The following is a 23,630-nucleotide window of genomic DNA, read 5'->3' on the forward strand; positions in this document are numbered from 1 at the left end:
CTGCAGCGTCCGCCAGCCTCTGTCCGGCAGCCTCTGTCCGTCAGCCTCTGCAGCGTCCGTCAGCCTCTGCAGCGTCCGTCAGCCTCTGCAGCGTCCGTCAGCCTCTGCAGCGTCCGCCAGCCTCTGTGGCGTCCGTCAGCCTCTGTCCGTCAGCCTCTGTGGCGTCCGCCAGCCTCTGCAGCGTCCGTCAGCCTCTGCAGCATCCGTCAGCCTCTACAGCGTCCGTCAGCCTCTGTGGCGTCCGTCAGCCTCTGCAGCGTCCGCCAGCCTCTGTCCGTCAGCCTCTGCAGCGTCCGGCAGCCTCTGTCCGTCAGCCTTTGCAGTGTCCGTCAGCCTCTGCGGCGTCCGCCAGCCTCTGTCCGGCAGCCTCTGCGGCGTCCGTCAGCCTCTGTCCGTCAGCCTCTGCAGCATCCGTCAGCCTCTGCGGCGTCCATCAGCCTCTGCAGCATCCATCAGCCTCTGCAGCATCCGCCAGCCTCAGCGGCGTCCGCCAGCCTCTGCAGCATCCGTCAGCCTCTGCAGCGTCCGGCAGCCTCTGCAGCATCCATCAGCCTCTGCAGCATCCGCCAGCCTCAGCGGCGTCCGCCAGCCTCTGCAGCATCCGTCAGCCTCTGCAGCGTCCGGCAGCCTCTGTCCGTCAGCCTCTGCAGTGTCCGTCAGCCTCTGCGGCGTCCGCCAGCCTCTGTCCGGCAGCCTCTGTGGCGTCCGTCAGCCTCTGTCCGTCAGCCTCTGCAGCGTCCGTCAGCCTCTGCAGCGTCCGTCAGCCTCTGCAGCGTCCGTCAGCCTCTGCAGCGTCCGTCAGCCTCTATCCGGCAGCCTCTGCGGCGTCCGTCTGCCTCTGCAGCGTCCGTCAGCCTCTGTGGCGTCTGTCAGCCTCTGCGGCATCCGTCAGCCCCTACAGCGTCCGTCAGCCTCTGCAGCGCCCGTCAGCCTCTGCAGCGTCCGTCAGCCTCTGCAGCGTCCGCCAGCCTCTGCAGCGTCCGTCAGCCTCTGTCCGTCAGCCTCTGCAGCGTCCGTCAGCCTCTGCGGCGTCCGCCAGCCTCTGTCCGGCAGCCTCTGGGGCGTCCGTCAGCCTCTGCAGCGTCCGGCAGTCTCTGCAGCGTCCGTCAGCCTCTGCAGCATCCGTCAGCCTCTGCAGTGTCCGTCAGCCTCTGCAGCGTCCGGCAGTCTCTGCAGCGTCCGTCAGCCTCTGCAGTGTCCGTCAGCCTCTGCAGCGTCCGGCAGTCTCTGCGGCGTCCGTCAGCCTCTGCAGCATCCACCAGCCTCTGCAGCGTCCGGCAGCCTCTGCAGCGTCCGTCAGCCTCTGCAGCGTCCATCAGCCTCTGCAGCGTCCATCAGCCTCTGCAGCGTCCGTCAGCCTCTGCAGCATCCGTCAGTCTCTGCAGCGTCCGCCAGCCTCTGTCCGTCAGCCTCTGCAGCGTCCGTCAGCCTCTGTGGCGTCCGTCAGCCTCTGTGGCGTCTGTCAGCCCCTGCGGCATCCGTCAGCCCCTACAGCGTCCGTCAGCCTCTGCAGCGTCCGTCAGCCTCTGCAGCGTCCGCCAGCCTCTGCAGCGTCCGTCAGCCTCTACAGCGTCCGGCAGCCTCTGCAGCGTCCGTCAGCCTCTGCAGCATCCGTCAGCCCCTACAGCGTCCGTCAGCCTCTGCAGCGTCCGTCAGCCTCTGCAGCGTCCGTCAGCCTCTGCAGCATCCGTCAGCCTCTGCAGCGTCCATCAGCCTCTGCAGTGTCCGTCAGCCTCTGCTGCATCCGCCAGCCTCTATCCGGTAGCCTCTGTGGCGTCCGTCAGCCTCTGTGGCGTCTGTCAGCCCCTGCGGCATCCGTCAGCCCCTACAGCGTCCGTCAGCCTCTACGGATTCCGTCAGCCTCTGCAGCGTCCGTCAGCCTCTGCAGCGTCCGTCAGCCTCTGCAGCGTCCGTCAGCCTCTGCAGCATCCGTCAGCCTCTGCAGCGTCCATCAGCCTCTGCAGTGTCCGTCAGCCTCTGCTGCATCCGCCAGCCTCTATCCGGTAGCCTCTGCGGCGTCCGTCAGCCTCTGCGGCGTCCGTCAGCCTCTGCAGCGTCCGCCAGCCTCTGTCCGTCAGCCTCTGCAGCGTCCGTCAGCCTCTGCAGCATCCGTCAGCCTCTGCAGCATCCGTCAGCCTCTGCAGCGTCCGCCAGCCTCTGTCCGTCAGCCTCTGCAGCGTCCGTCAGCCTCTGCAGCATCCGTCAGCCTCTGCAGCATCCGTCAGCCTCTGCAGCATCCGTCAGCCTCTGCAGCATCCGTCAGCCTCTGCAGCGTCCGTCAGCCTCTGCAGCATCCGCCAGCCTCTGCGGCGTCCGTCAGCCTCTGCGGCGTCCGTCAGCCTCTGCAGCGTCCGCCAGCCTCTGTCCGTCAGCCTCTGCAGCGTCCGCCAGCCTCTGCAGCATCCGTCACCCTCTGCAGCGTCCGTCAGCCTCTGCAGCGTCCGCCAGCCTCTGTCCGGCAGCCTCTGCAGCGTCCGTCACCCTCTGCAGCATCCGTCAGCGTCTACAGCGTCCGTCAGCCTCTGCAGCGTCCGCCAGCCTCTACAGCATCCGTCAGCCTCTGCAGCGTCTGCCAGCCTCTGTCCGGCAGCCTCTGTCCGTCAGCCTCTGCAGCGTCCGTCAGCCTCTGCAGCGTCCGTCAGCCTCTGCAGCGTCCGTCAGCCTCTGCAGCGTCCGCCAGCCTCTGTGGCGTCCGTCAGCCTCTGTCCGTCAGCCTCTGTGGCGTCCGCCAGCCTCTGCAGCGTCCGTCAGCCTCTGCAGCATCCGTCAGCCTCTACAGCGTCCGTCAGCCTCTGTGGCGTCCGCCAGCCTCTACAGCGTCCGTTAGCCTCTGCAGCGTCCGTCAGCCTCTGCAGCATCCGTCAGCCTCTACAGCGTCCGTCAGCCTCTGTGGCGTCCGTCAGCCTCTGCAGCGTCCGCCAGCCTCTGTCCGTCAGCCTCTGCAGCGTCCGGCAGCCTCTGTCCGTCAGCCTTTGCAGTGTCCGTCAGCCTCTGCGGCGTCCGCCAGCCTCTGTCCGGCAGCCTCTGCGGCGTCCGTCAGCCTCTGTCCGTCAGCCTCTGCAGCATCCGTCAGCCTCTGCGGCGTCCATCAGCCTCTGCAGCATCCATCAGCCTCTGCAGCATCCGCCAGCCTCAGCGGCGTCCGCCAGCCTCTGCAGCATCCGTCAGCCTCTGCAGCGTCCGGCAGCCTCTGCAGCATCCATCAGCCTCTGCAGCATCCGCCAGCCTCAGCGGCGTCCGCCAGCCTCTGCAGCATCCGTCAGCCTCTGCAGCGTCCGGCAGCCTCTGTCCGTCAGCCTCTGCAGTGTCCGTCAGCCTCTGCGGCGTCCGCCAGCCTCTGTCCGGCAGCCTCTGTGGCGTCCGTCAGCCTCTGTCCGTCAGCCTCTGCAGCGTCCGTCAGCCTCTGCAGCGTCCGTCAGCCTCTGCAGCGTCCGTCAGCCTCTGCAGCGTCCGTCAGCCTCTATCCGGCAGCCTCTGCGGCGTCCGTCTGCCTCTGCAGCGTCCGTCAGCCTCTGTGGCGTCTGTCAGCCTCTGCGGCATCCGTCAGCCCCTACAGCGTCCGTCAGCCTCTGCAGCGCCCGTCAGCCTCTGCAGCGTCCGTCAGCCTCTGCAGCGTCCGCCAGCCTCTGCAGCGTCCGTCAGCCTCTGTCCGTCAGCCTCTGCAGCGTCCGTCAGCCTCTGCGGCGTCCGCCAGCCTCTGTCCGGCAGCCTCTGGGGCGTCCGTCAGCCTCTGCAGCGTCCGGCAGTCTCTGCGGCGTCCGTCAGCCTCTGCAGCATCCGTCAGCCTCTGCAGTGTCCGTCAGCCTCTGCAGCGTCCGGCAGTCTCTGCGGCGTCCGTCAGCCTCTGCAGCATCCACCAGCCTCTGCAGCGTCCGGCAGCCTCTGCAGCGTCCGTCAGCCTCTGCAGCGTCCATCAGCCTCTGCAGCGTCCATCAGCCTCTGCAGCGTCCGTCAGCCTCTGCAGCATCCGTCAGTCTCTGCAGCGTCCGCCAGCCTCTGTCCGTCAGCCTCTGCAGCGTCCGGCAGCCTCTGTGGCGTCCGTCAGCCTCTGCGGCGTCTGTCAGCCTCTGCGGCATCCGTCAGCCCCTACAGCGTCCGTCAGCCTCTGCAGCGTCCGTCAGCCTCTGCAGCGTCCGCCAGCCTCTGCAGCGTCCGTCAGCCTCTACAGCGTCCGGCAGCCTCTGCAGCGTCCGTCAGCCTCTGCAGCATCCGTCAGCCCCTACAGCGTCCGTCAGCCTCTGCAGCGTCCGTCAGCCTCTGCAGCGTCCGTCAGCCTCTGCAGCATCCGTCAGCCTCTGCAGCGTCCATCAGCCTCTGCAGTGTCCGTCAGCCTCTGCTGCATCCGCCAGCCTCTATCCGGTAGCCTCTGTGGCGTCCGTCAGCCTCTGTGGCGTCTGTCAGCCCCTGCGGCATCCGTCAGCCCCTACAGCGTCCGTCAGCCTCTACGGATTCCGTCAGCCTCTGCAGCGTCCGTCAGCCTCTGCAGCGTCCGTCAGCCTCTGCAGCGTCCGTCAGCCTCTGCAGCATCCGTCAGCCTCTGCAGCGTCCATCAGCCTCTGCAGTGTCCGTCAGCCTCTGCTGCATCCGCCAGCCTCTATCCGGTAGCCTCTGCGGCGTCCGTCAGCCTCTGCGGCGTCCGTCAGCCTCTGCAGCGTCCGCCAGCCTCTGTCCGTCAGCCTCTGCAGCGTCCGTCAGCCTCTGCAGCATCCGTCAGCCTCTGCAGCATCCGTCAGCCTCTGCAGCGTCCGCCAGCCTCTGTCCGTCAGCCTCTGCAGCGTCCGTCAGCCTCTGCAGCATCCGTCAGCCTCTGCAGCATCCGTCAGCCTCTGCAGCATCCGTCAGCCTCTGCAGCATCCGTCAGCCTCTGCAGCGTCCGTCAGCCTCTGCAGCATCCGCCAGCCTCTGCGGCGTCCGTCAGCCTCTGCGGCGTCCGTCAGCCTCTGCAGCGTCCGCCAGCCTCTGTCCGTCAGCCTCTGCAGCGTCCGCCAGCCTCTGCAGCATCCGTCACCCTCTGCAGCGTCCGCAAGCCTCTGCAGCGTCCGTCACCCTCTGCAGCTTCCGCCAGCCTCTGCGGCGTCCGTCAGCCTCTGCGGCGTCCATCAGCCTCTACAGCATCCGTCAGCCTCTACGGATTCCGTCAGCCTCTGCAGCGTCCGTCAGCCTCTGCAGCGTCCGTCAGCCTCTGCAGCGTCCGTCAGCCTCTGCAGCATCCGTCAGCCTCTGCAGCGTCCATCAGCCTCTGCAGTGTCCGTCAGCCTCTGCTGCATCCGCCAGCCTCTATCCGGTAGCCTCTGCGGCGTCCGTCAGCCTCTGCGGCGTCCGTCAGCCTCTGCGGCGTCCGTCAGCCTCTGCAGCGTCCGCCAGCCTCTGTCCGTCAGCCTCTGCAGCGTCCGTCAGCCTCTGCAGCATCCGTCAGCCTCTGCAGCATCCGTCAGCCTCTGCAGCGTCCGTCAGCCTCTGCAGCATCCGCCAGCCTCTGCGGCGTCCGTCAGCCTCTGCGGCGTCCGTCAGCCTCTGCGGCGTCCGTCAGCCTCTGCAGCGTCCGCCAGCCTCTGTCCGTCAGCCTCTGCAGCGTCCGCCAGCCTCTGCAGCATCCGTCACCCTCTGCAGCGTCCGCAAGCCTCTGCAGCGTCCGTCACCCTCTGCAGCTTCCGCCAGCCTCTGCGGCGTCCGTCAGCCTCTGCGGCGTCCATCAGCCTCTACAGCATCCGTCAGCCTCTGCAGCGTCCGTCAGCCTCTATCCGGCAGCCTCTGCGGCGTCCGTCTGCCTCTGCAGCGTCCGTCAGCCTCTGTGGCGTCCGTCAGCCTCTGCAGCGTCCGCCAGCCTCTGCAGCGTCCGTCAGCCTCTACAGCGTCCGGCAGCCTCTGCAGCGTCCGTCAGCCTCTGCAGCGTCCGGCAGCCTCTGTGGCGTCCGTCAGCCTCTGCAGCGTCCGTCAGCCTCTACAGCATCCGTCAGCCTCTACAGCGTCCGTCAGCCTCTGTGGCGTCTGTCAGCCCCTGCGGCATCCGTCAGCCCCTACAGCGTCCGTCAGCCTCTACGGATTCCGTCAGCCTCTGCAGCGTCCGTCAGCCTCTGCAGCGTCCGTCAGCCTCTGCAGCGTCCGTCAGCCTCTGCAGCATCCGTCAGCCTCTGCAGCATCCGTCAGCCTCTGTGGCGTCTGTCAGCCTCTGCAGCGTCCGTCAGCCTCTGCGGCGTCCGTCAGCCTCTGCAGCGTCCACCAGCCTCTGCAGCGTCCGTCAGCCTCTACGGATTCCGTCAGCCTCTGCAGCGTCCGTCAGCCTCTGCAGCGTCCGTCAGCCTCTGCAGCGTCCGTCAGCCTCTGCAGCGTCCGTCAGCCTCTGCAGCGTCCGTCAGCCTCTGCAGCGTCCGTCAGCCTCTGCAGCATCCGTCAGCCTCTGCAGCGTCCATCAGCCTCTGCAGTGTCCGTCAGCCTCTGCTGCATCCGCCAGCCTCTATCCGGTAGCCTCTGCGGCGTCCGTCAGCCTCTGCGGCGTCCGTCAGCCTCTGCGGCGTCCGTCAGCCTCTGCAGCGTCCGCCAGCCTCTGTCCGTCAGCCTCTGCAGCATCCGTCAGCCTCTGCAGCATCCGTCAGCCTCTGCAGCATCCGTCAGCCTCTGCAGCGTCCGTCAGCCTCTGCAGCATCCGCCAGCCTCTGCGGCGTCCGTCAGCCTCTGCGGCGTCCGTCAGCCTCTGCGGCGTCCGTCAGCCTCTGCAGCGTCCGCCAGCCTCTGTCCGTCAGCCTCTGCAGCGTCCGCCAGCCTCTGCAGCATCCGTCACCCTCTGCAGCGTCCGCAAGCCTCTGCAGCGTCCGTCACCCTCTGCAGCTTCCGCCAGCCTCTGCGGCGTCCGTCAGCCTCTGCGGCGTCCATCAGCCTCTACAGCATCCGTCAGCCTCTACGGATTCCGTCAGCCTCTGCAGCGTCCGTCAGCCTCTGCAGCATCCGTCAGCCTCTACGGATTCCGTCAGCCTCTGCAGCGTCCGTCAGCCTCTGCAGCATCCGTCAGCCTCTACGGATTCCGTCAGCCTCTGCAGCGTCCGTCAGCCTCTGCAGCGTCTGTCAGCCTCTGCAGCGTCCGTCAGCCTCTGCAGCATCCGTCAGCCTCTGCGGCGTCCATCAGCCTCTACAGCGTCCGGCAGCCTCTGTGGCGTCCGTCAGCCTCTGCAGCGTCCGTCAGTCTCTGGGGCGTCCGTCAGTCTCTGGGGCGTCCGGCAGCCTCTGCAGCGTCCGTCAGCCTCTGGGGCGTCCGCCAGTCTCTGCAGCATCCGTCAGCCTCTGCAGCGTCCATCAGCCTCTGCGGCGTCCGTCAGCCTCTGCAGCGTCCATCAGCCTCTGCAGCATCCGTCAGCCCCTACAGCGTCCGTCAGCCCCTACAGCGTCCGTCAGCCTCTGCAGCGTCCGTCAGCCTCTGCAGCATCCGTCAGCCCCTACAGCGTCCGTCAGCCCCTACAGCGTCCGTCAGCCTCTGCAGCGTCCGTCAGCCTCTGCAGCGTCCGTCAGCCTCTGCAGCGTCCGTCAGCCTCTGCAGCGTCCGTCAGCCTCTGCAGCGTCCGTCAGCCTCTGCAGCGTCCGCCAGCCTCTGCAGCGTCCGTCAGCCTCTGCAGCGTCCGGCAGCCTCTGCAGCATCCGTCAGCCTCTGCAGCGTCCGCCAGCCTCTGTCCGTCAGCCTCTGCAGCGTCCGGCAGCCTCTGCAGCATCCGTTAGCCTCTGCAGCGTCCGTCACCCTCTGCAGCGTCCGCCAGCCTCTGGGGCGTCCGTCAGCCTCTGCAGCGTCCGTCAGCCTCTGCAGCATCCGTCAGCCTCTGCAGCGTCCATCAGCCTCTACAGCATCCGTCAGCCTCTGCAGCGTCTGTCAGCCTCTGCAGCGTCCGTCAGCCTCTGCAGCGTCCGTCAGCCTCTACAGCGTCCGTCAGCCTCTACAGCGTCCGTCAGCCTCTGCAGCGTCCATCAGCCTCTACAGCGTCCGTCAGCCTCTACAGCGTCCGTCAGCCTCTGTCCGGCAGCCTCTGCGGCGTCCGTCAGCCTCTACAGCGTCCGCCACGTCTACAGCTTCCGTCAGCCTCTGCAGCGTCCGTCAGCCTCTGCAGCGTCCATCAGCCTCTGCAGCGTCCGGCAGCCTCTACAGCGTCCGTCAGCCTCAGCGGCGTCCGTCAGCCTCTGCAGCTTCCGTCAGCCTCTGCGGTGACCGCCTGCCTCTACAGCGTCCGTCAGCCTCTGCAGCTTCCGTCAGCCTCTACAGCGTCCGTCAGCCTCTGCAGCTTCCGTCAGCCTCTACAGCGTCCGTCAGCCTCTGCGGCGTCCGCCAGCCTCTACAGCGTCCGTCAGCCTCTGCAGCGTCCGTCAGCCTCTGGGTCGTCCGTCAGCCTCTGCGGCGTCCGCCAGCCTCTACAGCGTCCGTCAGCCTCTGCGGCGTCCGCCAGCCTCTACAGCGTCCGTCAGCCTCTGCGGCGTCCGCCAGCCTCTACAGCGTCCGTCAGCCTCTGCGGCGTCCGTCAGCCTCTGGTGGGTGACCTATCTCTCCTCAGCCACCACAGTCACCTACACCCGCTCCTTGAAGGAGGCGAGGATTCTTATGTCTGGTACCCCTACACCAGTCTGTGCCATCTCCTGCCGATTGTGGGAGAGCTTTCCCTGAGGAGACACAGAGATGACATTGTTAGCCTCACGCGTGGCTCAGTGGTGGGAGAGGGGGTGTGAAGCCAGGGTTGGAGGGGCACAGGGCTGAAGGTCACTTGGAGAGTTGGGGGGGGTGAATGCTCCCTTGGGGGGAGGGGAGCGGTTGGGAGCATTAATATCTACTCACTTGTGCTGCCCCCTGTCGGTCGTTGACCTTCTTCCTGCACAGCTGGCCAGTGTATGTTGGTCATAATGTTGGAGCTACTGATGTCACCACCTCATCCCAGGCAGCACCAGCGGCCTTGTGGCTCATCCTCTGGGACCCCCAGGGGAATAGGACATCCCTCCTTGTCTCCACCGCGTCAGTGTCAGTGTTCCCGAATCTTGGGGCCAGTCTCCTTGGCAGCATTACTGCCAGCTGGCTGGGGTTGGCTGAGCAGGTGCAGCTTAAGTGATGCTGAACCTTAGTGGGCGGCTGGCGAGGGCGGTCCTGGTGAATCAGCTGGCGAGGCGTTATTTACAGTGAGAAACCCGTGAGGCCTTGTTAAGTGGACTAATTAAGATTGAATTGCGATGCAGGTTTCACTGGGCCGAGCGGCGGGAAACTCACGGCAATTCCCGTTCACTACCACACTTTGAAATGTTTCCGGAGAATCGCGCCCATTGACGCATCCCAGAGGGGTCAACACTCCGCACAGCCGATAATTACCGACGTGAATGCTGCAACCAGGCCCTCACACCAGCTGTTACACAGCCCTGATTAACGCTCACACTGGTGTCACCAGCCTCTTGTCCCCACTGCCTTTGCACAGATACGGGGATAGCTCCTTCAATCGTATGAAAGATCTCCGACAGTCTGCTTTCCTGCAGATCTGCAAGGGTAAGAGTCACAGCACATCTTATCCTCCCTCGAGTATGACAGTGTGTTTGTTTCACCATCACCCCCTCAATTAATATCTGCCTTGATGCCGTGAGACCCGCTGAATCAGACTGCCCAGGCAACAGTGTGCAGCCTGGATTGTCTCGGGACCAAGCTCTGGAGAGATCACTCAACATGAGCATATCATGGCGTCCTCATCTGAACATCTGTAGCCTGTCGCTACACACTTTGAAGCCGCTGGGAGAGTGTAACATGGGAGCACAATGAGTAAATTAAATCACGGGTGGCTCAATCCCAGTTTCTCTCTCAGCGCCTCGTGTTACATTGTGTAAAAGAGGATATGTCAGGCTGATAATTTGTTCACAACTGTCAAGATGCCATTTGCGCAAACCCGCCTAGGAATGACTGTGGTAACCTGCCTTGTCAAGGTCTGAATGAGCAGGAAGAAAGATGCCACTTGGGGATAGCTGCTGCTATCATTCAGCACGGAGCTTGCACACCTGCCGTGATGGCGACACTCAGTGTCCTGCAACTCGGATGTGGCTACTTCCTTGCAGGCAGGCTGTGGGACTGCTGTCACCTTTGGGATGGTGCTGTCGAGTGGCTCACGCGGCATCACTTTGGCTTCAGGAGGCAGCGAAATGCTGGGCCACAGCATCACTTCTGCAGACTCATAGCTATGGGTCCCTGGCCAACCTTTAACATTGTTAAAGATTGTTGATAGATCCAGATTCTGCTGAACATTCTAAATTATTATACCTCTTCTTGTGGCACTTAATTCCTTTATTTGTCCCCCATCTCTTTAACTTTGACTTGCAATCTTCCTTGCTGATCCTCGGTGTTTTCCTGGAGCTCTGAGTTATTATGCCTCAGAGAGTATAGTATAAAAAAAACTTTCATTCATTCTAGCAATCCAATAGAGCAATAGATTTTGGCAATAACTCCCTTCTCCTCCTTATTGTCTATATTTGCACACAAGGTGATGAGTGCAGAAGTATTTTCAGGAGAAAAAATGCTTTCGCATTAAACGTACTTTGCCTTACTGGGTCTATTTGAAAAGCCAAAGATTCTTCTGTCGTGTCTCCGACTGTCAGCCAATTAATTCACAAATGAAATCTTCAGAGATCATTCAAGGTCAGGTAGGTTCCAGCTTGTGGTCAATGCTTTTAAATCCGCCTCCATAATAATTCACTCCAACATTCACATGCCATCGAAGCACAGAAATTCTAACAGCTTTTAATCGAATTATTAGTCCTGTCAATTCATAAAGTGTAAGATTCAATTCCTAAATGCAAACTCTCCCAGGGTAACTGAGTTCCTGCAGCCTACCGGGCCAGAATCGATGATGCATGAAATTACTAGAGGAGCAAAACAACTTATTACAAAAATATAATGCAGCAGTCTAAATGTAATTGTGTTTCTGTTTAGTGTGCACCAGTAAGAGGCCTGCGATAAAAATAATTTGGAGTTTTGGTTCTTCGGTGTCTGATCCTAACACTTGTGCCAGGATTGTGCCCTCCAGTAAGACCTTGGTAGATTTGTGGCGTCAGTGGGTGCAGCAGAGCACAAGCACCACATCACATAGCTCTGTAGCCTTTTTCTGCCAAATACACCTGGATATCTCAGTATCTGCTCACCCTTAGGGAGGACTGGGACTGCCAAAGCCCAGTCTGCCCACTTGGGAAGGGTGTCAGTTGTTCAAAAATGTGTTCTTGTAAAGCACTTGTTTCTAGCATCTCGGCTGTTTGCTTGGCCTGGGCATGACCAAAGGGGCTCAAGGCTAGCCTTGAAGAAGCGGGTGTACCTCACCTCATTCGAGATACTAGCGTCCACTGATATTCAGTCCTCAGTCCAGCCTCAAGATCAGGTCGTCCCAGTGCAGGGCCCCCACCTTTGGCTCTTCCACATGCTTTGTAAGAATTTCCAATGCTTGTAAGGCAACCAGGAAACCCCTGGAACTAGCAGAAACCCGACACAACCAGATGTTCATTGTTTCCCAGGTGGGTTCCAGTGAATTCCCAATGAAGTTAAATGATGGGACACCAGCCGCATCCTTGAGGAGTTTCCTGACTTCTGTGTTTTCCAAAAGTCTCTGCATGCAACAAAATGGAAAATTTCCAAAAGATCTTGGTCTATCAGGGAGAGCCAGCATGAATTTGTCATGCCTGACAAATCTCATTGAATTGTTTGAAGGTAGTGGACAGGATAATGTGTGTGGATGTTATTTGTATGGATTTCCAAAAGACATTTGATAAGGTCCCACATAAGAGACTGTTAATGAAAGTGGAAGCCCACAGAGTTGAGGGAAAATTATTGATATGGTTATGAAATTGGTTGAGTGGCAGGTGACAGAGAGTGGGGGATAATGGATAAGTAATCTAATTGGTAGGAGGGGACTAGTGGTGTATCACAGTGATCTGTGTTGGGGCATGAATTATTCACATTATTCAATAACGAATTGGATAATGGCATAGAACGTCATATATCCAAATTTACTGATGATACACAGTTAGGTTGTGATGTGTTATCTGAGTTGGTCTAACATCGACTGCAACTGGATGCAGTGAGACTCAAATCAGGCTTCCGACACAGGAGATGGTCTAACACTGTTTTATTGAACTTGCTTGTTGCTGTACATAATCTGCTGTGGGTTGACACTCTATTAATCTAAACTGATAACCTCCTACTGGCTTGACCAGACTAGCTCACTGTCACATGAAGAAGGTGCTAATGGCCTTGTACACTCTAACTATCTCTGTAGCTGTATCCAGTGAGAAGAGGCAGAGTCTTAATGCCTCGTGTGTTTTATAGTGGTAGTGTCCTGTCTGGTGATTGGTTGTTCTGTGTCGTGTGTGTTCATTGGTTATCCTGTATGTCAATCACTGCCTGTCTGCATCTCATTATACCCATGAGTGGATATTATGACAGGTGGCATTGTGATGACAGCATAACATTGCAAGGAGATATTAACAGACTAGGTGAGTGGGCAAAATTGTGGCAGATGGAATGCAATGTAAGCAAGTTTGATGTTATCCATTTTGGACCAAAAAAGAATAGAGCAGGATATTTTCTAAATTGAAAGAGGTTAGGTCCAGTGCAGGTCCAAAGAGACTGGGAGGTTTAGGTGCATAGATCCTCAAAATGCCACGTACAAGTGCGGAAAATAATCAAAAAGGCTAAAGGAATGCTGGCCTTTATGTCTAGAGGATTGGTGTATAAATCACAGAAGTTATGCTGCAACTATACTAAACTCAGATTAGACTCCACTTGTACTGTGAGCAGTTCTGGGCACCACACCTTAGGGAGGATACATTGCCCTTGGAGGGAGTGCAACGTAGATTTACAAAAATGATACCTGGACTACAGGGGTTAAGTTACAAAGAGAAGTTATACAAATTGGACCTGTTTTTGCTAGAATTTAGGAGGTTAAGGGCCGATCTGATTGAAGTCTTCAAGACATTAACAGGAAAAGACAGGATAGATAAAGATAATCTATTTCCAATGGTTGAAGATTCTAAAACTAGGGGTCATAGTCTAAAAATTAGGGCTGGACCATTCAGGAGAGATGTTCGGAAGAACGTCTTCACTCAAAGAGTGGTAGGAGTTTGGAACGTTGTCCCACAAACAGCAGTTGCCGCTAGAACAGTTGTGCATTTTAAATCTGAGATAGATTTTTGTTAAGCAAAAAAATTAAAGGACATGGGCCAAACGCAGGTATATGGAGTTCGGCAACAGATGAGTCATGATCTCACTGAATAGTGGGACAGGCTCAAGGGGCTGAATGGCCTACTCCTGTTCCTATGTTCCTATGGATAATAATATTCATGAAAAAACATCAATTAGTTCATGGATTGTGTAGCTGCATTCCTCTCTGGTCTTGCTTGAACCCCACAGTCACTGGCAATGTAGAGCCAACAATGGTTTTGAATAATTGTCCTAAAAAACTCCTCCCTTCAGTTTGAGAAAATACTTCAGAACCATGAAGTAGAAATTAAAGTCATGCTCACAGTGTACAGGGCTGAGCTCAGACCATGGCCACGGCATGTGTAGTAATCCACGGGAGGCAGAAGTTCCGTCACCACACCAATATTTATTTACAATAACGATATTACAGGAGCAGCTACAAATAGTGCTGCTAGCAGTCCAGTCAACTTAAGACTGGCTCACAAAGCCTACACAGGTGATTATATGGGCCCCCTCAATGAGCTATCATTGAGGGAGCTCATACTCCAATTGGCCAACCAATAAAGCCAATTGGAGTTCACTATATCCCTCCCCCCCAAGGTCCGAGGAATTCCTGCCAGCTGGCATTCCTCTGAGCTTCTTCCTGCTCTTCATGTCTGGGTCTGTCACCTCTGTGTCGTCCGCCGGGTTGTTCTCCGAAGTGGGCGGGGTGTACCTTATAGGTGCCCGTCTTTTCCTTGGCGACCTCCTTGGAAGTTGTTCTTCCTCCTCCTCGGGGAGAGGTGTCGCGGCGGCCTCGTCGAGTGTGTCCATCTCCGACTCTGATGACTGGATGACGGGGTCTGGAGAAATTGCTCGGGGCTGGGGTGTGGGTATCCTTTCCGTCTGGGCTATCCCAGCTTGAGGCGGTCCTGCTTCGCCTGCCTCCAGGTGTGGTTCCGCTGCCCTTATTTGGTCTAGGTGTTTCTTCAACACCTTACCTCCTATTGCAACCTCATAGGATATGGACCCTGTTTGGGACTCTACCGTGCCTTTGATCCACGTTGGTCCATTCCCATAATTCTTGACCCAAACCGGTGCCCCCACCTGGAAATGTCTCTGCTGCCGACTATTATCATGCCCTCTGCATTGGGACTCCTGTTGTTTCTCCACTTTCCCCGTTAAATTTGGGAAAAGGAGACTCAGCCTCGTTCGCAGCCGCCTTCCCATTAAGAGTTCAGCTGGCGGTATGCCCTTTGTGGAATGCGGTGTGGTCCTGTAATCAAACAGCCAGCGGGAGAGCTTTGTGTCTATTGACGCTGCCGGCTGGTTCTTGAGTCCCGCTTTAAGTGTCTGGACTGCTCTCTCTGCCAGGCCGTTGGTCGCTGGATGGTAAGGGGCCGTTTTGATGTGATGGACTCCGTTTTCCTTCAGGAATTTTCCAAATTCCCCACTTGTGAATGCCGTTCCGTTGTCTGACACCAATACCTCCAGAAGTCCATGTGTTGCAAACGAGGCCCTGAGCTTTTCAATTGTCGATGCTGTGCTTGCCACGTTGCCCGGTGGACATCCAACCATTTGGAGTGGGCTTCCACTATCACCAAAAACATTGAGCCCATGAAAGGGCCAGCATGGTCAATATGCAGGCGGGTCCACGGTCTGCCTGGCCATTCCCACGGGTGCAATGGCGCCGTTGGTGGCACTCTTTGCCCCTGTTGGCACTCCTGGCACCGACGTACCAAGGCTGCTATGTCTGTGTCCAAACCTGGCCACCAAACGTAGCTTCGAGCTAGCACCTTCATTTTAGACACCCCTGGGTGTCCATGATGTAACTCAGTTAAGATTGCCCGACGGCCCTGAGCTGGGACGATTACCCGGGCTCCCCATAATAGGATACCGTCTTCTACGGTCATTTGGTCCCTTCTGCTCCAGTATGGGTGCATCTGGGGCTCCACTGGTCTTTCCAGTTCCCCTGTTAGCAGTAAATGCTTCATCTTGGCTAAAACTGGGTCTTTTTGCGTCCACAACCGAATATGTTGTGCGTCTACTGGTAGGGTGTCCAAAAAATTTAGAGTCATTACTCTCTCCTCTACTTTTGGTATTTGCGGCGGAGTGTCCGGGAGGGGAAGTCTGCTCAAAGCATCTGCATGTGCTACTCGCGTTCCCGGTCTGTGTTCCAGAACGTATCTATATGCCGCCAGTAGCAACGCCCAGCGTTGGATTCTAGCTGATGCAATCGGGGGTATTGATTTGTCTCCTTTTAATAACCCTAATAATGGCTTAAGGTCCGTCACTATGGTGAATTTCCGCCCATACAGATACTGGTGAAATTTCTTTACTGCAAATATCACCGCCAGTCCTTCCTTCTCGATTTGGGCGTACTTCCTCTCAGCCATCGCCAAAGTCCTCGAAGCATAGGCTATTGGCCGTTCTTCCCCATTACTTCCTCTATGGGCTAAGACGGCTCCTACCCCGTAGGGGGATGCATCACAAGTGACCACCAACTCCTTCCTTGGGTCATAATGCTCTAGGACATTTTCGGATGACAGCTGTTCCTTAATGTCCCTAAATGCTCGGTTTTGGCGGGCGGACCATTTCCATTCTTGCCCCTTTTTTAGTAGCTGGTGGAAGGGTTCTAGGATGGACGCCCTATTTTCAATAAATTTTCCATAATAGGTAACCAACCCTAGAAATGATCGTAACTCCTGGACCGTGGTGGGAGCCGGGGCTTCTTTTATTGCCCTTACTCTGTCTTCTAATGGATGTAAGCCTGACTTGTCTACTTTATATCCCAGGTACGTCACTTGTGGGGCCAGAAAAACACATTTTTCCCTTTTTAGCCATACGCCTGCCTTTGCGAAACGCCTGAGCACTTCCTCCAGGTTCCTTAAGTGTTCCCTGTTTGTCCTACCCGTGATTAAGACATCGTCCAAATAAATCGCCACCTGCGGTAGTCCCTGCAGAATATTTTCCATCGTACGCTGGAATATAGCGCAGGCTGATGACACTCCAAAAGGTAGCCTAGTATAACGAAAAAGGCCCTTCAGGGTGTTGATCGTAGCGAACTTCTGGGAGTCCTTGTCCAGTTTTAACTGTAGGTAGACGTGGCTCATGTCTAGTTTCGTGAACAAAAGCCCACCTGCCAATTTGGCATATAGGTCGTCTATTTTCGGGATTGGGTATTTGTCCAGCAGTGCGTATTTGTTTACTGTCTGTTTGAAATCTCCACAGAGACGTATCGAGCCGTCTGGCTTCAAAATTGGTACCACCGGCGCTGCCCATTCCGAAAACTGTACTGGTCTGATAATGCCGTCGCGCCGTAACCTTTCTATTTCGTCATCTACTTTCTTCCTTAATGCAAAAGGTACCGGCCTGGACTTACAAAATTTCGGAAGGGCTTCTGGGTCCACGTGCAAAGTTGCTTTGGCGCCTATGATTTCCCCCAAACCTTCCTGGAAGACCTCCGGGTATTTTTGGAGTACTCCACTCAACTGCCCGCTTCCACGCTGGAAAATTTTCATCCAATCTAATTTTAGGTTTTTCAGCCAGTTCCGTCCAATTAAGCTCGGTCCAGAGCCCTCTGCTATCATCAACGGTAATCTGAGCAATTGTTTCTCATATTCCACAGGTACATGAGTCGTGCCTAGAACTTCCAGGGGTTGCCCCGTGTAGGTTTTAAGTTTCGTCGATGTTTTTGTTAGGGTTAGTGGCTGGAGTCCATCTTTGATTTTTCTAAATGCTGCCACTCCCATTACTGATACGGCCGCACCCGTGTCTATTTCCATTATTGTCAGCCTCCCGTTCACCCGTGGGGTAATCCCAATGGGTTCTGCTTTATTCGTTGTAATATTATATAATTGTTCCCCTTCGGAGGAGGATGGGGCATCTAGGTTGTGTACTTCCCTGCGTCCCAACCTGCTATTCCTCTTTTGCCACCTCCTTCTAGGGTTTCTGTCGTTGTTACCCCACTCTGTCTGGTGCCAGAAACGGTCCTTCTCTGTTGAGGGAGCCTCAGCCGGTACTTCCCTCTGTCTCCAGTTAGTCCTGGCAGACTTGGGGGCAGTTCTGGGGTTTTCCTTTTTCCCTCTATTCCTCAGGTTTTTCCTGAGAGCGGCTATCTGGTAGCAGGACACGTTGTGGTAGTCCCTCTCACAGGTATCTACCTCCATTGGCGTGCCCTGTAGTTCCTGCGCCCCACTTGCTGCCTTTTCTAGGGACAGTGTGAGCTGTAACGCCTGCCTTCAGTCTAGCTCCGTTTCCGCCAACAGGCGTTTCTGTATTGTGAGGTCGTTTATTCCACACACTAACCGGTCCCGAAGCATTTCATTTAGCGTCGGGCCGAACTCACATTTTTCCGCCAGCCTTCTCAGGCAGGTCAAGAAATTCATGACTGACTCCCAGTCTTCCCGCTTCGCTGTGTGGAATCTGTACTTACGCAAAATGAGGGGTGGTTTTGGGTCGTAGTGCTCTTTCACCAATTCCGTTACTTCTTGGAAAGTTTTCGCGTCCGGCGCATCGGGATAAGTCAGACTCCGTATAATGGCGAAAGCGGAGGGTCCGCACACCGACAGCAGGATAAGCCGTCTCCTTTCATCTGTCAGTATATCATTTGCCCGGAAGAAGTAACACATTCTCTCCACATACTGGGACCAGTCCTCAATAGCCGGGTCGAATGCCTCTAACCTCCCAAAAAACGGCATTTTTAAAATGGCAAGGCTTACCCTCCGAGTGCGGCAGCTGATCTCCATAAAATTCGTAGTTTACCTCGTTGCCACTGTAGTAATCCACGGGAGGCAGGAGTTCCGTCACCACACCAATATTTATTTACAATAACTATATTACAGGAGCAGCTACAAACAGTGCTGCTAGAAGTCCAGTCAACTTAAGACTGCTCACAAAGCCTACACAGGTGATTATATGGGCCCCCTCAATGAGCTATCATTGAGGGAGCTCATACTCCAATTGGCCAACCAATAAAGCCAATTGGAGTTCATTACAGCGTGTCTCCTGCCAGTGGAAGTGGTGGGCATATTAAATTGACGTTGACTTTGGCTGGACTGTGAGATCCCGGTAGGCAGGAGGGGCTGTATAATCCTGGGCCATACCTTGACAATTATGTTCGGCCTTGAGGCTGCATTTTACCGCAGGCTTCAGGCCAAAATGTGGGTCCCAAGCCTACCCCGGCCTGCACCCAGATCAGCTCAGCGATCTTACTGTAGGCAATCCCTCATTGACATCCAGTTCAGGATGACGGGAAGATCCCCCAACGTCCAATCAGAGAACTGACAGCACTGAAGCCACAGTACCCCCACCTGGAGAGGTGAGCCCTGCTGCAGACTATGTGTGACTCCCACAATGAGGCCTTCTGCATGAAGCTGGCAGCCTCCCGTGTCCCATAAAATGGCCCAAGACTGGGCCTTTAATGCAAATAGGCTTGCTGCCTCTGGTTGAGTCAACACGCAGACTGCCATGGGATAACGTCCCCCTCAGTGGGACTGTGTCAGCGAACATCCCAATGCTGCCCACCACCTCTGTTGCTCCGACCCTGGGTAAAATCCGGAATGTGGTGACCAGCGGCTTTTCACAGCAATTTCACTGCAGTGTTAATGTAAGCCTACTTGTGACAATAAAGATTATCTTTTAAAAATTCAGCCCTTGGTCACGAGATGAAAGTGAGACATCCAGGCAATAGCGGCTGTTCAGAGGAGATACACAAACTAATTCCTCGGGCCAAATTATCAGATGGCCGTGAACCTGGAGACGGTCGTGGTGAAAGATCGGCGTAGGGGAATGCCATGGTGTTTACGGGCATCTTCTGGCCTCTGGGCCATTTTCAGGAATACCAGGATCAGAGAAACAATGCCCTCATTCAATCCAGAGATCTACATGACAATGCCTCCAAGAGTATACTCTGAACATTCATTTGAAGGATCCCTCCACTTTTAGCAGTGCAAAAAGACGGCCACAGCTCTGGGCCACAAGCCGTCCTGTGGAGGGGTTCCCTCCATCTTGAGGCATCATTTTACCCCCACTTGTATTGGCAGGCTGCCACATTCTCAGTGCTGGAGGTGCCCCGTACTCAGCCTGCCCATGGTCTTTAATTGGTGAACACAGCCTCTGGTCATTAATCAGCCATTCCTTGGAAAATCATGTAGGTTGACTGGTTCTGACATAGTGCAGGGTCAATCTTTGCATTTGGACTTGTCACCAAACCAAGGATCCTGCACCTAATATCGACAAACTGCAGAAATTTGGGTTTTTTGACCCAGAAAGGTGATGTGAGGAGTGGCCATACAAAGGTACATGAGGGATTAAATGGTACAGAACAATAGTCCAGAATAGCACTTTAAACAAAACTATGAGAGTATGGCAAAGGGAACACAGATGCAATCTAGTGGAAGATTAACTAAGAATCAATGATAGAATGAGCTTTCCACAAAGAATGATTAAGATATCATTGGAGCTGAAACCCTGGAATCATTTAAGCAGCAGATAGCTGCCACAAAGCTGAACGTTTGCAAGATAGGATGGGCTGACTTGCATTATTCATCTGTGTTCCTCTTCGGATCTTCACTTTGGAATAACACTAGGGCAGGATTCACTGAACTAACATACGTTCCTGGCAAACATTTCCGCATATTTGGCAAGTTTGAGAATTAATGATGTCAGAAATATGAATAAGGTCTCACCATCATTAAATCGCACCGCGTATCCCAAACAAATATGTCGACATTTTCAGCAAAACACAGCTTTCAAACTGTTCCCTATCCATTTGCAGGGCTGCAATCCAGACAAACCAACTCAAACAAAATCGCTGGAACCTAGCAGATTACAGTTTATTGCCAACTCGTCAGATTCAACTGATCTAACGTTTGGCCTATTGTTTGACAGAAAATCTGCTATCAAGTCATTTTGTTTAACTTTCTTGTATTTTATCTGAGTTGATAGCAAATATTAAAAGGTGTTCTTCCAAGTGATTATTGAAGCACACATTTCCTTCCTGTGTCTGTGTCTTAAAACCAGATCAAGGCCTGAATTTTCACTCTCGCACTGGGTGAGAATTCCCAGCTCGACAAACCCAATCCTGAGAAAATACCCGGAGGTTTAGGTTTTTGTTCTGGGGATAGGGGTCTAGGTTTTCTGGGAGTCATGCCCTGGCCACCAGAAAAGGTTTGCAGGAGGTTACAGGGCTGCCGGGTGAGGCGGGCATCGCTGCACCAGTGCCTTGTCCCGGCCGTGAAAGTAACGAAGGGCAGCAGGGTAGCATGGTGGTTAGCATAAATGCTTCACAGCTCCAGGGTCCCAGGTTCGATTCCCGGCTGGGTCACTGTCTGTGTGGAGTCTGCACGTCCTCCCCGTGTGTGCGTGGGTCTCCTCCGGGTGCTCCGGTTTCCTCCCACAGTCCAAAGATGTGCGGGTTAGGTGGATTGGCCATGCTAAATTGCCCGTAGTGTCCTAATAAAAGTAAGGTTAAGGGGGGGGTTGTTGGGTTACGGGTATGGGGTGGATACGTGGGTTTGAGTAGGGTGATCATGGCTCGGCACAACATTGAGGGCCGAAGGGCCTGTTCTGTGCTGTACTGTTCTATGTTCTATGTTCTATGAAGGAAACAGAAAAGCAACCTGCCAGCACTCACCCTTCACAGACCCTCACACCTATGCACCATCCGTGCCAAACCATGCCATTACATGAGCCGCACACATCCCCATGGCCCTTCATAACCTCCATGCGAACATATATCCCTCCATCCACTCACATGGCCCCTCATACTTGCCAATGCCAACCTATGCCCCTCCACCAAACCCCACATTTTCCTCTATACCCTTCATGCCAACCTATTTCCCTTAATTTATCCCCATGTCCCTTTCTAGCCCCTGCGACACCTTAGTGCCAACTCATGGCACACATGCCCCCACCAACCACCATTTGTCCTTATACCCTCCATGCCAACTCATACAGTATTCACCATGGACAGACCTCAGGACCCATGCTGAGATTAAATAAAATCCTTAAGTGTCTATGAATGAGTTCACTATTTTTAAAAAGCATGTTTATTGTTAAGAATCCATTCACTACATTTAACTTCCTTTAGTGTCCGGTCCTGATAGGTTTCATGCTGGAAGATAGTAGAAATGTTGGTGTTAATTTTCCAAAATTCATTAAGATTCTGGAAAAGTTCCATCATGCTGGAAAGTAGCAAATATAACCTTTCTATTCAAGTAGGGAAGGAGGCAGAAAATAGGAAATTGTAGCCCAGTTAGCTTGATGTCCATCTTGGGGAAGGTTTTAGAATTGATCATTATAGCAGGGCTCTGAAACAAGCTCAAGGTAATTGGGAAACGTCAGCATGGTTTTATCAAAGGGAAATCATGTTTTACAATTTACTAGAGTTCTTTGAAGGAGTAATATGTGCTGTGGCAAGGGGGGCTGTAGATTTCCACAAAGCATTCGATAAGGTGCCAGATCAAAGTTATTATAAAAAAATAAAAGCTCATGTGTGGGGCAACATTGGCCTGGACTGAAGACAGGCTGGCTGTGGTGGTATGATTTGCATAGCTGTCTGCCATTGGTGCAGAACACCGGCTTACCATTGGCCCTGGTCGGTCATGTGCCTCTCCACCGATTGGTTGAGACCAGTCATGTGACGGCTCTCCGCTTGGTCGAGAGGCTGAGTTAACCACGCCTCCATACCGAGGTATAAATAGTCAGAATGCCTGGCGGTCGTCCATTTATTGTAGTCGACCGCAGGGCTAAGCTCTAGTTTATTAAAGCCTAACTTTTGTACAGCAACTCGTCTCACGTGCAATTGATGGCTCATCAATTTAATAAGCTAGATTTTTGAAGATGGAGTTCCGGATCAAGCCCGAATGCCTCCGCATCAGCCCGCAAACTCCGAACTCTGCAGACATTTTTCAACAATGGCTGGCATGTCTCGAAGGATAACTGGCGTCCGCAAACAGCCCCCCCTCCATGGCACAGAAGCTTCACATCCTCCACTCCAGCGTGGGCATAGCAGCCTACGCGATGATCAAGGAAGAGAAAGATTACGATGCCGCCATGCTTAAGCTGAATGGACAATTTCTTAAACAAGTTAACAGAGTATTCGCCCGACATCAGCTGGCCACCAGATAACAACTCCCCGGTGAGTCATTAGACCAATTTTACCAGGATGTGGAGATGCCGGCGTTGGACTAGGGTGAGCACAGTAAGAAGTCTTACAACACCAGGTTAAAGTCCTACAGGTTTGTTTCAAACACGAGCTTTCGGAGCACAGCTCCTTCCTTAGGTTCACCTGAGGAAGGAGCTGTGCTCCGAAAGCTCGTGTTTGAAACAAACCTGTTGGACTTTAACATGGTGTTGTAAGACTTCTTACTGAATTTTACCAGGCCCTCGCTATCCTGGGGAGGAATTGCTCCTGCCTCCCAGTTTCAGCTACGGAGCACATGGAACTGCTTATCAGAGATGCTTACGTGGCTGGGATGCAGTCCCCCGCTATCCGCCAGTGGATGCTGGAGAAAGACGACCTTAGCTTAACTGAGGCACGGACTCTCTCCACCTCCCTGGAGGTCGCCGATTTAAACGCCCGCGCCTATGTCCCCAGCCATGCTGCACCATCCTGGGCCTCCTGGCACGCTTCCCCACCGCCATCCGCCGCTCCCGACCTCCCTCAGGCCTGCGCCGCGGGACGCCCCGACAAGTCCACGGGGCCCCGCTGCTATTTCTGTGGGTTCACGAAACACCCTCGCCCGCGCTGCCCAGTCCGCTCCGCCCTCTGTAAGAGCTGCGGGAAGAAGGGCCACTTCTCCACTGTCTGCCAGGCCAAAACGCCTGGCAGACAGCCTGGATCCACCCCTCCGGGCCCTTGCTGGCCCCTCCTGGATGCTGCGCAACTCTCCCCCCCCCCCCCCCCCCCCCCCCCCCGCCCCCGGGCCCCAACGCCTGGCCTGCGTGCCTCTCTCTCTCCTCCGTTCCCTCCCGGTCCCCTCCTGGATGCCGTGCAACTCTCTCCCCCCGCCCCCGGGCCCCTGCGCCCGGCCTGCGCGCTTCTCTCTCTCCTCCGGGCCCTTCCGGGCCCCTCCAGCGCACCGCGCAACTCTCCACTCACCGCCCCCGGGCCCCTACGCCTGGCCTGCGCGCCTCTCTGCCCCCGCTCCAATCGGCCCGCCGGCACCGCTAACCCCACCCCCAGCAACTACGAGGGCCCCACAGGCGCCGCCATCTTGGGGCGCTGACTCCACATGCGGGCCCTGGGCGCCGCCATCTTGGGGCCTCGACTCCACGTGCGGGTCCATGGCGCCACCATCCTGGGATCCCAACTCCATGTGCGGATCCTGGGCACCACCTTCCGGGACTGGCACGCAAGGTTCTTCCAGCATCTACTCGGACGACGACAACGAATATGGATTTTCTCCACGGCTAGCGGCCATTCAACTCGACCAGTCACGTCCACGCACGCTCGCCAAAACGACAA

Source organism: Scyliorhinus canicula, chromosome 2 (genome assembly GCF_902713615.1).
Source record: "Scyliorhinus canicula chromosome 2, sScyCan1.1, whole genome shotgun sequence".
In the NCBI taxonomy this organism is placed as follows: domain Eukaryota; kingdom Metazoa; phylum Chordata; class Chondrichthyes; order Carcharhiniformes; family Scyliorhinidae; genus Scyliorhinus; species Scyliorhinus canicula.